The 16,167-nt window shown below is 37.8% G+C and overlaps 1 long non-coding RNA gene across 5 annotated transcripts in view; it reads left to right on the top strand.

Moving 5' to 3' along the window:
• The first annotated feature begins 41 nt into the window (after positions 1-41).
• The window catches only part of LOC128784343 (uncharacterized), a 41,741-nt gene continuing 25,615 nt past the window's right edge, over positions 42-16,167 (top strand). For 2 of the 5 annotated variants that reach the window (XR_008429443.1, XR_008429439.1), the window contains exons 1-4: positions 430-760; positions 11,202-11,373; positions 13,151-13,252; positions 13,585-13,650. This is a non-coding gene — a long non-coding RNA (uncharacterized LOC128784343). Of the gene's footprint in view, positions 132-429; positions 761-10,593; positions 10,679-11,201; positions 11,374-12,121; positions 12,222-13,150; positions 13,253-13,584; positions 13,651-16,167 lie in introns of those variants that run through there. The other 3 variants (XR_008429441.1, XR_008429440.1, XR_008429442.1) reach the window with 3 other exon arrangements.

Raw genomic sequence — 16,167 nt, 5'->3', positions numbered from 1 at the left:
GTCGCTGCGCAGCTTCCGGCGCGCTCCTGCCTCCATGCGGGCCCGCCCCGCCCCGCTCCCGGCTGCCAGCGGAGGCGGAGCCACCGCCGGGCGGGCCTGGCCTGCGCCGAGCGGGGCCAGCAGCGCCCGAGGTACTTCTCGCTCCCTCCCTCTCTCCTCCGCGCCCTTCCGCCCCGCTCCGTCACTCACGCGGCGCGGTGGGAGGGGACGGCGGCGGGGGGAGGCTGGTCCTGCGGCGCCTCCCCGGGCGGGAGGGGCCCGCACCTGCTCCCCCCGCGCTGAGGCCCGGGAGGCGGCGGCTCCGCAGCGCTCGGCCCGGTGGCGGCGGGGGGGGCAGCGCGCCCTGCTCGGCGCGGTGCCCGGGGCAGGGAGTTGATGATTAACCTGCGGGCCATTGAATACCTGCCTAAAGTCGCGCCCAGGGTGGGGTTTAACCTTGTCCGAGGCTCCGTGCCTCCCGTGTGACTCTCTGCCCGAGACCCTGGGGCGGCCAGTTCTGCTGCCGCCGCCGAAGCGCTGCGGGAATGCGCAGCTCCCTGTTGAAAATCTCTGCTCTAAATCTCAGCCTAGAGCTCGCCTCGCAGTCGTTTTTGGAAGTTTCAGGCTCAAGAGGTCGAGGTGATGTGGGGTCCCGGCGAGCGTCTCTGCAGCAGCAGCCTCGGGCTGCAGGAGCTCGAGTGTTTGTGGCTGGCACTTGAATCCATGCTGGCCCCTTTTCCTCGGGCCGAGCTGCAAGGAGCTCAGCAGCTGCGGCATTTAGGTCAGTGCTCCGCTTCTCTTGCGTCAGGAAAGCTGTCAGTGCGGCCCCAGCCTCCTGCTCCCCGGGGCGGCAGGAGGGAGTGAGTCAGGAGATTGTTCCAGTGATAGCAGAGAAAATACCTTCTCTCCTAATGCCTGCCACTGCTTTCCTGACACGCTACTCCTGGTTGCGTTTTTAAAAAGCACTTAGCGCTGTATGATTTTGCATTGCGAAATGATGTGTTACTATAACGGGTCCATCGTAACATCTGTAATCTAATTTTTTGCTGTAGTTACTCCTTTAATTTGTGCAGCAATGTTGTCAAGGTTGAATTAATGTTTGAGAGTATTTTGTTCTGTTGGAGGAAGTTTTATGCCTGACTGGAGAAATACTGCAATGAAATTTGCAAATAGTTATGTCACGAGCACTGATTTTTTTAGGTTGATGTTGGGGTTTGCTTCATTAGTGCTTTGATTGTAGTGTAAGTTTTCCCTTTTCCCAGGGGTGACCAGAGTCTGCCGTTTTGTTTTGGCCTTCCACAAACTTTTGTTTCAAGTATGTACAGCCTAAAAGATAATGTGGCAAAGGTGTTTACTTGTGTGTGTTTGTGCTCTGGAAGGATTAGATAGATGCTTTTCCTCCTTGTTAGCATGGGCTGATTTTGAAAAAGCTCTAGTACTAGATCCCAGTTCTCTGGTAAGTTAGAATTCATGACTCAATACTGTTAAGACTTTTTAAGCTGCCTAATGCCTCCATTCTCTGCTTTGTCTCCTCCCTCCCACCCCCAACGTTTTTGGTAAATTAACTTATATCTGGGGACAGACATTTTAGCAGGATCTAGGAAGAAATACTTTACAATGAGGGTGGTGAAAAACTGTCAGGTTGCTAGAGAGGTGGTAGATGCCTCATCCATGGAAACATTCAGGGTCATTTTGGCCAGGCTCTGAGCAACCTGGTCTTGTAAATGTCCGTGCTCATTGCATGAGGTTGGACTAGATGAGCTTTAAAGGACCCTTCCAGCTCAAAGTATTCTATGATTTCAGATGTTTTTTATATACCCCTGAGTACCACAGTAGGATTTACTGGTGTCCTTTATCTTTTTTCCTCCCTGACATTCAAGCTGATTAAAGGAAAGCTTGTGCCACTGACAGAATCCAGAACCTGAGTTTTTCCATATGCTTGAGGAACAGAATTTGTGTGTTGGCAAAGAAAAGAAACAGACATTTTTCATGGAACTTGAACTCATTTTACCATACAACTTGATTTGTCCTAAACAAAACAGAGTTACTACATGACGCAGACTCTGCAGTCACTAGAAATTGATGTGAATGTGCCAGATGTGGACTCCTAATGACTTTGGGGTCTAGGTAGACTGCTGCTTGCTCAAATGGAGTTTTGTCTTGCATGTTATGTCAATTTGACTAGATTTGGTTTTGATTTAACTAACAGTGCATGAGCACATGGCTTATTTCTTGTTTTATCAATTTCTATCTGCCTTTTGAAACTTTTTTTCATAACATAGACAGGATTAGGAGGGTTTTAAGATAGAATTTTTGAAGCTCCTTTGGTTCAGGCAAATGAATGAACACCCATGTCTGATTTAACTTCCTGAATCAGGGAATCACCCTCTTGTTGCACTCTGTTCAGGCATTATTTTCCAACTTTGTGACTACATGGACACAGTGAAGACTCAGAGTCTCCCTTCAAACCCCAAGATGAACTCTTGAAATGAGTGTTGTTTAAGGCTTGATATGTGTATATATATATCTTTGGTGCTTTCAAAGAGTAACAAATCTGTACAAGAAACCATTATCTGGAACATAGTTAAGAATGTTAGGGAAACAATATTCAGGGCATTTATTTAGAAATTTGTACTTGGTCTGAGAGCATATGCTATTCATGTGTGTCTTCTAAAAATATTTTCACATGCAAATTGCACACCCGCTGGCTGCTCAGTTCTAACCATGTTGTTGCTGCATGATGGTCTCAGAGAAACTGAGAATGGAGTGGGATGTACCAGCTGAAAACGTTTGCTTTGAAGGTTTTGTTTTTGGGATTTTACTTCTGCTTGACTTTCCTCCTTTTTCCAAAACCTAATATAAGAACATTTCCAAAATGGCACTTTTCAAGTTTAAATTTTAATGTAAGAATAATAAAGTAACTAATTATATATGTATCTCTTTTTCTCTGTTTAATTGCTTAAATATATTAATCATGTTCTGTTTTTCAAGTGCAGACCACAAGAAAGCCATTGTCTCACTTAGATTTTTTTTTTTGTATATGAAGTCCAGGTGACTCTGATTGTAAACTTTCTTGCATTCCTCAACTATTTTTAAGCCTACAAATTAGTAACATTACTGATTGTGAAATATACACATAGTATCCTTTTGCTATTGCATTGCAGTATTTTAACCAAAGGGAGGGAGATCTTTTCTAAGAGAGAGATTCTAAAATAAGAGGCCAGGGTTTTGGTTTTTTTTTTTTGTCAACTGCTGCCTGTTTAAACCCTTTATTTTTTCTGGAGTAAAAACCTCTTACATTTTTATGACTCATTTTCAAAAGTACAGGGGAAAAAAAAGTGCTGCGTTTTTTCCCTACTATGGTGCCTGTAGCCTTGGCAGAACAGAAGAAATCTATATATTGCTCTGAGGTAAAGGTAGATTTCTTTTTTCTTCTTGCGTCTTATAAGAGTGTTTCTTATTTTGTCATCTTTAACAGGAGTGTGTTTTTTGCTGTGTTGAAAGAGAGAAGCTGAACACTTGACACCTGATGCAATGCTCTCAGAAATCACTGCAAAGATTTCCATTTGGGAATTGCAGCTGGCCTTCAGAATAATTTCTTAATTTTCATACTATTCTTAAAGTTATTTTACCTCCATTACCTACAGCCCATAGGCTTCTGACCCCATTCTAGTAGGGAACAATAGCCAAGAGTTAACTTAGTATCTCTTGTGTTTTCAGAAATGAATTATTTTCAGGCATATTTATAGTGGGAAAATACCAGTGATTAAATGTTTTTTCTGAGACCTGTGGAAAGCTGAGTGCTGTCTGATACGATCATAGTGGTTATGTTGTGCATTTGTGTCCTTACAAATCTTCCAGTACTTAGGTTACGTTTCTGTGGTGTTGTATTGCTACTCTTGTGAAAATCAGCAAAAAATAGAAAATACAGCTTAATGTTGATGGAAGGATTTGGATAAGACTCAGCATGAGGTAATATATCAACAGTCAAACAAAACTGACGTCTTTGTAGTGGCAAAGATATTGGCTAGCTTGACGTTAAGGACTTGAAAAACTGATGTGAAAGTTTGGAGTTGCATTGGTTAAAAGACTTACAAAGTAAGAAGGATTACAGCAAGCCAAGTGTTTTGAAATTAAATGAACAAATAGTTAACACTTGCCCAGATGTGATATGCTGGTTTCTGGTTTCATACATTAATTGCTCTTTTAAGGCAGGTTATATTTGACTCTCCTTTTTGTTTGGCCTTTATATTGTTTTTCTCTTCCTCTGTATGGAAGTCTGGAATTTCTAAGGTGGTTTAGGTTTAACTGATTGACTTGTAGCAGAATTCCAAGATGTATTGTCAGTAAGATTTCATGCATTTTGAAAATAGCGATTTTCAGCAGTAGTTGCTAAAGACAGTGTTGTACAGGAATTTGGGAAAACTGGGATGGTGTAAAAGGTGCTCTTGCTCTTTTGTGTGTGTTTATAAAAGGGAAATGAATACTAAATTATTTTTATGCAAGTAAACAATAATTGATATAATGACACTTCCAGAAAGAATCTTAGTTGTTTCATTCTGTTTTCAAAGTAACTTTAAATTCTTTGAAAAAATAAGTGGTAAGCAAACATATTAGTTAAAGTTGAATCCTTGTGGATCTTGGGAAAAAAATTCTAAGTATCTTAGATGCAGAACCCAGTTCCTATGTTAGCAGATCAAAGAATAATAAGTAACACACTCACTGTCCAAGTAATTAGTCAGTTCTTTTTACATTCCATAATGTGCTTGAAGATATTTTTCATGTATTCTGGTACTTTCAGAAGGAAGAAGTCTTTTCAAGTAGTCTGATTCTAAGTTTGTAAAATGTCAATTGGTATTGACAAAGGAAAAAAAAAGAACAATGATCTATTTTGTGAAATTTACAAGTGACAGATTATTCATTCTTACTTACTGTATAAACTTATACTGACATAGCATTACCTGCCCATTAGAGACTTCCCCCTCTGGTACTTCAAGCACTTGAGCTACATTTTATCACCATTATCTTGTGGTTCTCCTCTTATTAGTCTTGGAGGTTTTTGCTGTCTGCAATCCCATTTGATTAAATGTCCTGTGTAAGGATGCTGGTATTGTTACAGCCACTTTACAGTGTGTGAACAGAGGCTCCAGCTTCTGGCATCTCTTTCGAGTGAGTGCTGTGTAAATGCAAAGAAAGACTGATGCTTATTGTGAAGAGTTTAAAATGCCTGTCCCGCCTTCTCTTTCTGGAATTGTCAGCGTATTGCATACTTCTCTCGTTTTTCACAGAGTTGCTTGAGTCTAAAGAGTTTGTTAAAGTTGGCAGGACTAATTCTGTGTGAGCTTAAAGCCCTTGCAAAATCTTTCCTGTTTCTGAATTATTCTGTGGTGGTTTTGCTTGATTTTTTTAATGTCAGAAGAATTTATTTGTATATGAAGTCATTCCTTAGTTAGGGCTAATGAAAGAAAATAATTTGTCTTTATTAAGGTGTAGGACCCAGATACTTTTATGTGCCAGTTTTTATTTGCTTCTGGTGCTGAATCACCACATGATTTTGTTACGCTAGTTGCTGTAAGAATGCATGTAGCTCTTCACGCTCAAATAGGAGTCATTTTGGGCCTAGAGACCACTACCCTTTTCTAAATAAATTATTTTTTAAAATCCCCAAACTATTTTTTAGAGTATTTTTTCTGTAATTCCTGGACCCTTGGTTGACAGGGGGTATAGGGAGTGGATGAGTGGGATCATGGTGGTAACAAAAAATGATTACCTTTTTTTCCCTCTAGCCTAAAATATCAATAGTTCAACTTCTAGCTGAAATGAAATATTGCTGAGTTCTGGTTTGCTGATGTAAATTTAGTGCCTCTCTCCTTCTCAAGTGTTGCAACCCATTGGCCTGGTAAGTGCATCTAATTGTATGTCTTCTTCCCTGCCAATCTCTCAACCTTTCTTTGTATTTTAAAATAAGAGATATGTTCCAAAGCAATGGTAGTGTTCAGTACTTGCTCTGTATAAAGCAGGATTTCTACCTTTGCCTTTAGAACAGAAGGGAATGGCTGTAATTGTCCTTTTCAGCCTAATAGTGCTTTTTCTGTAGATCAGAAATGTTATTAACTAGCCACACTGGTAATTTTTATATAATCTGTGGTGTGCTAATGCAGAAGTTTTGAGCTGTGCTGGTGTCATTCTCTGTACATAATATGATATAATTGACACAACTCTTTCTCTCTCTTGCTCTCTTTTTTTTTTTTTTTTTTTTTTGGTTGGTTTTTTCCTAGTGAAACTTTTCAGTAAAGTAATTTTGAACCTTGGCCAAAACTCAAAACCTGTCATCTGCTTTTTACATGGCAGCAGCACCTAGCAAAGGTGTGGCCATACCTGTGTTGGCAAAATACCATGGAGCATCTCCTTGTGATTTTTTTCTCTCTTCTGTCAGACAGGGTGCCAGGACAGGGACTTGTTGCTTGGTAGTCAGGTAATAACCTTCCTTTCTCAACTAGAATGCCAGATGCCACACTTCTAAGAAGGGTTGCAAACATGGAAATGCAGTTAGTTTTATTGCAAACAACTATTCTAAAGTATTTTTTTTTCTTTCTAAAACACAAAAGCGATAGAGTTTATTGTTAAAAGGGAACCTAAATATTTAGTAGACTCAGTTACTCACCTTTATTAATCAGAAAAAATATTGAAGTTTCTTAACACAAGTATAAAATAAAGCTATCTAAGGTAGAAATTTGCTGGTGAAGATGCTCTGTCAGTTTGAGAATCTGACTGACCTCTTGGTTTTTGCTTTAGAATTGCTGGCTGGATTGTTGTCTCTTCCTGCTTCCTAGCTGCATCTTTGAACCATGTCCCTTTCTTTCATGACTTAGTGGTTGATGTGGTTGCACCATCCTGTGACCTAACAACTGACACTTAAACACTGGTGGGAAATTTAGCTCTTTTTGTGGATATGTAGGAGAAAATTGTTGGAGTAGCCTATAGTTTAAGTGAATGAGGTCACATAGGGACAGGCCCTCTATGCAACCTAGCAAACAGCAGTGGCTACTAATGAATGCTTGGGGAAGACACGTAAATAATGTCTGGAACTGTAGAATTTAAATGTTTTTCTGTGTATTTAGAAATACCCCAGGATCCAGTGTTTTAAAATGCCTTTTGAATGGTCCTAAGACCAAGGTTAACAAAGCTGCTAAAGTAAATTTCTTTTTTTCTACATATTCTGCTATTTATTTCTTGTTGCTATTGTTACCACTTAAATAGTGCCTATATTGTTTACAGTAGTGTCCACAGTATTAATATTTGAAGTTACTTACAATAGCAGGTATTAAATGTTCAAATGAAATCATAATTTAGAAGATGAACTTTATTTAGTTTGGGAGAGTTCATGTATTGTCACACAGCATAGATAAACCGTTACTGTGTTTCATGCTTCAGAACAGAGGATATTACTAAACTAATATAAGGCAAATTTATTTTGTAATCCAGCTTGGGTAACCATGTTTTTATAAAACATATTACCTTTTTTTATTATTATTTGTGGATTCTTTCAGTGAGGGTGTTTTTTTTTGTTGTTGTTGTTTTTGTAATTAGCAATGCTGTACCATATTTCATGCATGAAATAAAGGTGTAAACTTATGCACAAATCCAAAATGGAGGTCCTTATCAGAGCAAAACTGGAGGAACAAAACAAAATGGCAGTACTAAAGCAGAGGTTCCCAAACTTACTCTGCTGAAGTTTGGTCACTTGGTGCCACTGGTGTTAATTTCTCTTTATAGGTATTTTTTAGGTTTATAGGTATCTCTCAGAGCAGGACCTCTATCCTACATTCATCAACCTGTGAACCACCTGAAACCAGGACCCAGCCCTGTGCTTAGGGGTTCATCACCCCCTACTTCACTCCATCCTTTTGCCATCTGTCAAAATCTACCCCTGTGCAGCAGGTCCCCTTGGAAAGCTCTCTCATAACAGTATCTGATTAGAAGACATTTGAAGTGAAATGCAAGCATGATACTTGTTCTGAGTACAGCTGGAAGTGCTATAATGTTCCATGCTTAGGAATAATGTGTGGCAAGTGACTGGTCCCACAAACCCTTCTGCAGCTAAGTAATCCTATCAAAGGCAGTTGAGTGCATTTGATTAAGGATTACATGCGATTAGTGGTCTGCAAGGTTGAGAGTACAACTTGTGTCATTAATGAGTGTTCACATATTAATGCTGCTTTGAGCAGAGATTGAACAAGATGACCTCTGAGGCCTGCTCCTACTAGAATGATTTTTTGATTATCACACTTGTATTATGCAAATAGATAACTTCCTTTATTAAAAAAAATCATTAGTTGGATAAGCTGAAGTCTTGTAAGTCCCTGCCATTATTTTACCTAACTGCATCTTGTTGTAGCATGGAGTTGCAAATGTGATCCAAGTTTAAGATTTAAAACAGTAAGAGGAATAAACCCATGCCTTCTCTGTGTATTGCTTCAAATTCTTTGTATACAGTTTTATGCCAGATTGAATTCCTTGTGTAGCAATTGTTTCCTAGCATACAGTTGACTTGTTCTAGAATTAGTTCAGAGTAGAGTGCCTGAAAATTTGATGCTTTATGTGCAATTGAGGTGTGTGAATGGATTTAAACTTACTCTGCCTAATTCAGGTACCACTAGTACTGAGACTATGGTAACAAAGGTATCAGTGCAGGTTAGCAGCCTAAGAAAGGTTTGAGGCCCTAAAAACTTTCCAAAGCAAAGACTCAGAATGTGAGAAATATTAAAAAAAAAATATATATCCCAAACCCACTACCAGCCCAACAAACCCCTCTACTGTTAGAATATACTATGTAAAATCTGAATACATGTAGATATTGAGACACAGCTGGTTGAGTTTAATAAACAATAATCCTTCTCATGTGCAGGGAATCATATGGATTTTCTTCTGCATCTGGATAAACTTTGTACCCATTGATACTTCTATAACTGTTCTCATTTAGTATTGTTAATTACTTACTTTAAGCAAGAAGTTGGTGATAAGAGAAGAAATCTCTAAACTGCTGCCTGATAAAGGCCAATCACTTTCACTTGCATGCAATTAGAAATATTTTTACGTAACATTTTAAGCCTCCCAATAGTTGAATTAATCTCAGTAACAGGCTATAGTTGTTTTCATGTCCTATTGGTAGCGTATTTCAGGAAAACACTTGGTTGTATGCTTTTTTTATTTAAAAATACAAGAAGTATGGTAACATCACAACTAATGTGTTAAGGACCTGGCAGGTCTCTTGGGCTTTTAGGCAGTATAGAAAGTAATTGAAAGCAATAAGAGGTGCTAGGAAGGAGTGGAGTTATTTCTTTATGCTGCTCTTCACCGCAAGGATGTGGGCATTTTATTCTTTTGAAATAATGTTGATTGGATGTTATCTGATTATGGGATTAGAGTGGCAAAAGACTGAATGCTAGAATGAAGTGCTAAAGACTCGTAAGTCACCAGGACTCGGTGCTATTCATTCCTTTAGTGGTTCTAAAGGATGAAGTGGCTGATCTGCTAAGAAGAATGCATCTCGTTAGGATGAGATGCTGTGCCAGAAGACCGGAAGCTGTCAAGTGCTGTACATACTGTACTTCTAAACTGAACACAAAGAGCAGAGCTGGAATTTGCAGACCAAGGACTCTTATTTTAATGCCACTTAAGTAGCTTTGAATTCTGCATGGATAGTCTAGTAGTTCTGTGAGCACAAGATAAAACAGCTTTCTATGCAGTTGTATCTTAGAGGTAATGAAAAATACCAGCTGCAGCTGGGGTACTTGTCATGTGTCTCTTGCTTGTGTGTTTTCTTCCCTAATTACAAGGGCATAGGCTGCAGTCTGTACTTCAGTTTGGTCTGTTTGTGGGTTGGTCTTCTTGGATTTCTGAAATCTCTGAATTCTTATTAAACTGTAAATGACTTTTCAGTTTTCCTTTTTGATAAAGTTTGAAATCAGGTAGTGGATTTGAAAGTTAGAAAAGGCCAGGCCTAACTAAGCAGACATGTTTAACTGCATTAATCTCTTCTGTGTTTAGTAGTCTAAACAATGACTAAGTTGCTTCTGTTATTAGTAGACAAGAGAGGGATGGACCTCTATACTGATATGCTCACACACCCTGTTTAGTTCATCCCACCTTAAACTTGCAGCGTATGGCCTTTGGCAGGAAATTGTACCCCATGCAATTTTGGTGAGGCTTTGTGAGTTGTCATTTTTGATGCCATTGTGGGGATGATGACCAGTGATGCAGAGGTGGAACTGAAAGCTAAGCACTCCAGTAGTATGCTATGCTGCTTTCAGTGGCAGAGCTGTGATTTACCTTGGAATTTACACTCAGGTAACAACAGCAGTTTCTTAAGTACTGACATTTGTAGCTGCAATTAGCTGTGTCATCTTGTTCTCTCACTTTCCCTCCTGTTGTATTAGCACAGTGATTTGTGCCATCATGCAGTGACTTGAATCAGAAAATTGATCCTGACTTAGAGAGGGGTCTGTGGCAAGCAGCAATTTCTAACCCAAGCTAGTTCCTCACTCTAGTCTAGAGGGTGGCTCCACCAGGAGATGGGATCGTGACCTAAGGATCAGAACAAGCAGCAGGAGTGTCCTCTCTCTTTGAACTGGCATTTTACCAGAATAGATGCTCATCAGATTATGCCTCTAGAATCTGTGACTCATCTTGCCATCAAGTAAGCATCCAAAGTAAAATACTGAATTCATTCTGTAAAATCAGAGAAAGTTGTGAGAAACTTGAAGACAGTCTTCTAAAGCTGTCTGTATTAGCACAATGGTGGTAGATGATATTTAGTGGTTTTAGCTACAAAATAATTCATGCTGGAAGGAGTAACTTGAACTACTTGAAGATAATTCTATATTACAAGCAAATGATCTTCAAAAATACATGTATCATTATAGATACCCAGGTGAAAGCCTCTTTGAAGAGAAGAAATATATTAATGTATAAGAAACATCCCTAAACTGTATTAAAATGGTGCTCTGCAGTAGCATTAAATGAAAGTTCTTTATCTGGGCATCTCTGCTTAGATTAACCATCTATCTGGTTTAATGAATTCATTTATACTTTATCAATCACTGCATATGCATATCCTTTGTGTTTTAAATGCTATTGTTAAGTAACAAGTTCTTGAAAACTAACTAAAGTATTTTCAGTAACTTTACACAAAATAAAGTTGCTTTATTTCTTGCTTTCAGTTAAATTACTTCAGATCTGTAAATTTTCAATAATGGCAATACATTCATTCTGCCATTTGGAGGAGCCTGTGCCACAGAATAATGATCTGAAGAAAGCTCACTCATTTGCAAGGAAGAGTCTTCATTTGGGAATTAGCACTGATGCAGCTCAAGGGTGCTTTTTCAAGTCCAGGTAAGTTTTTTTAAAGTATACTTACTTGGGTTTGATATGCTGGCATTTCATTTACATTAGCATATGTGCTGTATCCTGTCAGAGCCTTTGTGTTGGTCATTTGACACATGAAGTATGTTGAAATTAAAAGGCACATGTAGGAGTAGACATACTTACAAGATGAGTGGAGGAAAATAGTCCGGAAAATAATTCTAGCACCATTTATTATCTCTGGAGTAGCTAGAGATGTGGAGGTTATGATCTTAATTCCCTTTTGCTGCATGCTTTTTCAGACATTTTGTATGTGTTTATTATATAAATTCAATATTTTGCTAAGCCTGAGTTGTTGTTTTGGATCAAAATGTTATTAAGTCTCAAGTCATTCAGAGGCAGTAAAAAGGAAGGTGCAGGTAGGTTTTCACAACTTGGAAAATTTTCTACTTAAAAAAGTCAGCATTGGAATTTTAAAAAAATTATTTAAATCTAATTTTTTAAAGTTTGTTATTAAATCTTGACATTGTAACACTTGACCAGGATTTAATTTTAGACTAATGGTTTCTGTATGTAGTGTTTATTTTTTTTTCAAGACATCCAATTACTTTTATAACTTAATCATGACTTCACAGCACGAGTTGGTTTCTAGTAATGTTCTGTATGGGAGCTGTATGCAATGTACATTCAATAAGAACTCTGAGCAGTAAATTAATAAAATAATTGTGAATATTTAAACAGGCACTTGAATTTCTTGTGTTCTCATTGCAAACTGCAGGGATTCTCTAACTGGCAATGGGTTTGGTGTTCCAACCAGCAGCCAAACAAATGATAATTTATTGAAAAAAAAAAACCAACATCCAAATGCTTCTTATCAGGTAGAGTACAGTTAGTCAGCCTTTTCAATGGTGCACAAATCAAGAATTGTTTAATGATATCTGTCTACTTTTTTAGACAAATTATTAGTTAAATTACTGGATCACTTGCATCTTTCTAGGTGCATATACGATCTGAGAAGCCTTAACAATATCATTTGTCATGCAAAAAATCCTGCAGAGTTAAATGGTTTTCAAATTTCTCAGGTATATTACTGTGGTATCTTTGGGGTCTGGAAACAGAGGCTCCTGTTCTGCATGTTTTTGTGCACATGTTTGACTTCATGTCAGTGCCTTCCTGGTAGAGAACTGATGCTGAGAACTTTGGCATAGAAAGAGCATCAGTTTTTTTTAAGTGTAAGCCTTTAGTTTAGTCCTCTCATTCTTGTAGGAAGCATGAAGGTGCTGTTTTAAATAAATGCTTTATAAATGTAATGGATAATTAGAAGTCAGAAACTAGTTTAAAATAGCTTTTGAACTGTTAGTGTACTCCAAACAGGAACAGCAGTAGTGAAAAAGAGGCTGTTGCTTCAGTGTATTTCTAAAAATTGAAATGCATGTCAATAAAATCATCACAAACCAGAATTATCTGGTCCTATTTTGCAGTATGAATGCTGTGAATAGTGTTCACTAGATAGAATTTTAAGTTGTTTTTTTTTTAATGATACAGAATTATAAAAACTGAGGGCTTTGGTGTATCCAAATTTATTTTTAATGCAATTGAAGAACAATATTTATTCTTAAGCTTATTAGGTCCTGTTGGTGAGAATCTATTGTAGCTGCACATGAAATCAGACTTTAATGGAACACAGTTCCATTGAACCCAAAGTACGACAAGAGTAAAACAGAAACCAAGTTCTGTATTATTCATAACAATGCTTATGGTGTCTATAATATGGATATTGAGAGCAGCAAGTATATTTTTTTTCCAGACGCTTTCAGCAGAACTGTTGTTTTCCTAACACAACCTCTGGTACAAGGATAAAATTGGGTTTTTGTCAAAGAACAGAGTCCTGTATCTGAAGAGCAAGAAGGTAAGGTATTGACATTATATCGTTTCAGCAGCAGTTAACAGTAATTTTGGTTATTTGTTACTTTGCACAGAAATATACAAAAGTACTTGATTCATCATGCATCAAGAAGTCTCAAACATTTTATATCGGTTCCTTTTTGCTTGCTGGGGGTTTTTTTTTACCGTTTTTATCTCATGGGTGGAATTTCTGAAAGCATTCAGCTCTGCTTTCCAAATGTGTTTTCTGTGAAATCAATGAGCTGACCTGAGTGGGAATGAAGGTTGGTTTATCTTTGGTGAGTCAAAGTTAAGTTGTCATTAAGTGATGTTGAAATACCATCCTTCAAATGCTAGGTCCTTGACCTTCAGTGGGATGAGAACTCAGAACTGACTACTGGGGACTCCCAAGCTACAGATCAGGTAAATAACTTCTTTGGAGGAGGAAATTAAAGGTGTCTTCTTTTCAAAATTATGATAATTAAGTAGCAAAGTGTGCAACTTAAACTATAAATATTTCCCACTTAACATTTAATTTAAAATAGACATATCTATATTTGTGAGAGGATTTGTTAGTTGCAGTTTGAGCCTTATATAATTATCTAACATTTCAGCAGTACTGTTTCTGAAGAGGACTTCTATACTGACACAGAGCATGAATATCTAGTTCTAATCCAATTTTCCAATGTGAACCTGTGTGTAGTTGGTCCAACTACTGTGGTTTTCATTTTGCAGTGATATCTTTTGATATTGAATGTATAATTTAGAACTAACAGTTTCCATATTAGAGGAAGTGATAGGGGCTCTGTTCAGATTGTGGGATTAACTTGGTTTATATCCTGTTTCAGCTAGTCCCCACTTTCTCCAAAGACAGGGTAACTCAGTTTGTGTTGTGACAGCTCAGCGTAGTTTGTAACAGAGAGCCTTAACATCACCCAGAACTGGTGCTGCTGTACTTTATTTCTGCTCTTGGAAAGTAGAATGGTGCTGCAGCCTCTGTACTGGGGGTAGGAAACTTGGAGAGAAATGGTGTACAATGGCAGCAGGAGCTCTTATGGCCACCTCTGATAGCTTGTCCTAGTTCATAATCCAGGGTCGTCTTTTACTCTGCTTTTTTGGGGGGATGGGGAGGAAAAAGTGGAAAATAGTTCTGTAATTGTTTAAAAAAACAGTAAGTTTTCCTTGTTAAAAAACAAAAAGTTTTTCTTCTGTCATAGTGTTTCCAAGAGAAAACATGACAGATTTGGGTATTTGTTTTTAAGACTTAACCAATTTCAACTATAGACTTACTTCCTTGCCACCGTCAAAATCAGGAAGATAATATAAAAGGATCACTATTTTAAGATCAAGAATAAAAATTGAGAGTATTTAAAGATAAAAGATTACAACAAATCAAAGAAATACATGTATTACCTTTTAAGATATTTAACTTCAATGGGCTGTTAACATCAGTGAGACATATTTAGGGTTTTCTATGTTCAGTTCTATAGGCAATATAGAATGTGAGAGAAACAGCTGCATCTGAAATAGATCATCTGCTTTAAGAAAGTAAGCGACTATTTCTGCCAAGCAGTTGGTAAAAAAAACCTATTAAAACACAAGTGGCTTTATAGCTTCCTAATTAATTTAAGTGCATAAAAGGAGTATCACGTGCTTGTAATAAGTTGTGTGTTCCTAAGTGGTGATGAATACAAGGTTTGGGGTTTTTTTTCCCCTATAGAAATGAGTAATCCTTGTAATTCTTGCCACAGGATATACTAAACAATTGGGGGTGAATTCCTGTACCTCTTTAATTCATAAAGTTGTACAAAATCTGAGCAACAGTTACTAAAGCTTCTTTATAATTAAAAAAAACTGTGTAGCACACAGCACATTCAGTCTTAGAGAAGTGACGTATTTTAAGAGACAGTTCATATCACTGTAGGAAAGTTTGTGCCATTAGCACTCTAAAATAAAAGTGTCTGAGCAATACATAAGCTGTGCATGTACCTCTCTCAGTGGGTAACCCGTTGATATATTAGTTTTATAGAATATCTTTGTTCCACTGTTTTTTGGAACACAGCTTCCTGCCCACTCAGAAAGATGTATCTTAACTTCTTCTTGGGACTTGTGTTCCAAGAATGTATGAGAGGGCTATGTGGAGCTTACCTTAGGGCTTAGCAACAATGGTAGGACTGGATACCACCCAATGTGCTGCACTGATTTTGGGTCCCAACATCATGATATTTTTTTGAGAGCAGACACAGAAATTTGTTATCCTGGTCATGAGCATCTAGCTTAAATGCTCTCCTCTTGGATCCCACTCTTTTATTGTTGTCATATTGAACTGGTTGGTTATGTTCTTGAAGGAGGAGAGTCTGTTGCCTTATCTGCAATACAGCTATGGGAGTTTCAGAGTCTTCCAAGAGAGGATATCTCATTCCTGATGTGCTCACCAAGAAGAGGTGATGAAGCCTATGTAGTGCTTTGAAGATTAACTTCATTATCATGCTGTGGAATGGTAATTGTGTGTGTTATGGAATACCATCAAAAAGAGCAGTGAAGTTGATTTTTAAGGAGTAGATTTAAGTATTGCATCATTCAATATGCTTTCTGTAAGTTAAAAGTATTTTAGATTAATTTTTACAGAATTTCAGAGTATCGAGAAATTATAATTTCTGTATATAATAGACTACATTTATTGGCAGGTCTTTAAAGTGTTCTGTTAACTATTTACAATGAGATAATTTTTCTAAATAGAGATACTGTGTGTTTAACAAGATTTTCTATGTAAGTATGCCCTTCTAATTAATTTATGATAGCATGCTATACAAGAATTGTCATGTTGAGTTTTATTTTCAACTTTTTTCTTACTGAGATTCATCAACTAGCAAACAAAAAACCCCTACTTTTAAGCACCTCACTTTTTAACACATATTGATCCCTGAGATGAGAACATCC

This window comes from Vidua chalybeata, chromosome 2 (assembly GCF_026979565.1).
Source record: "Vidua chalybeata isolate OUT-0048 chromosome 2, bVidCha1 merged haplotype, whole genome shotgun sequence".
NCBI lineage: Eukaryota > Metazoa > Chordata > Aves > Passeriformes > Viduidae > Vidua > Vidua chalybeata.
The sequence above is the reverse complement of the archived record's forward strand: the minus strand, read 5'-3'. Positions and strand labels throughout refer to the sequence as shown.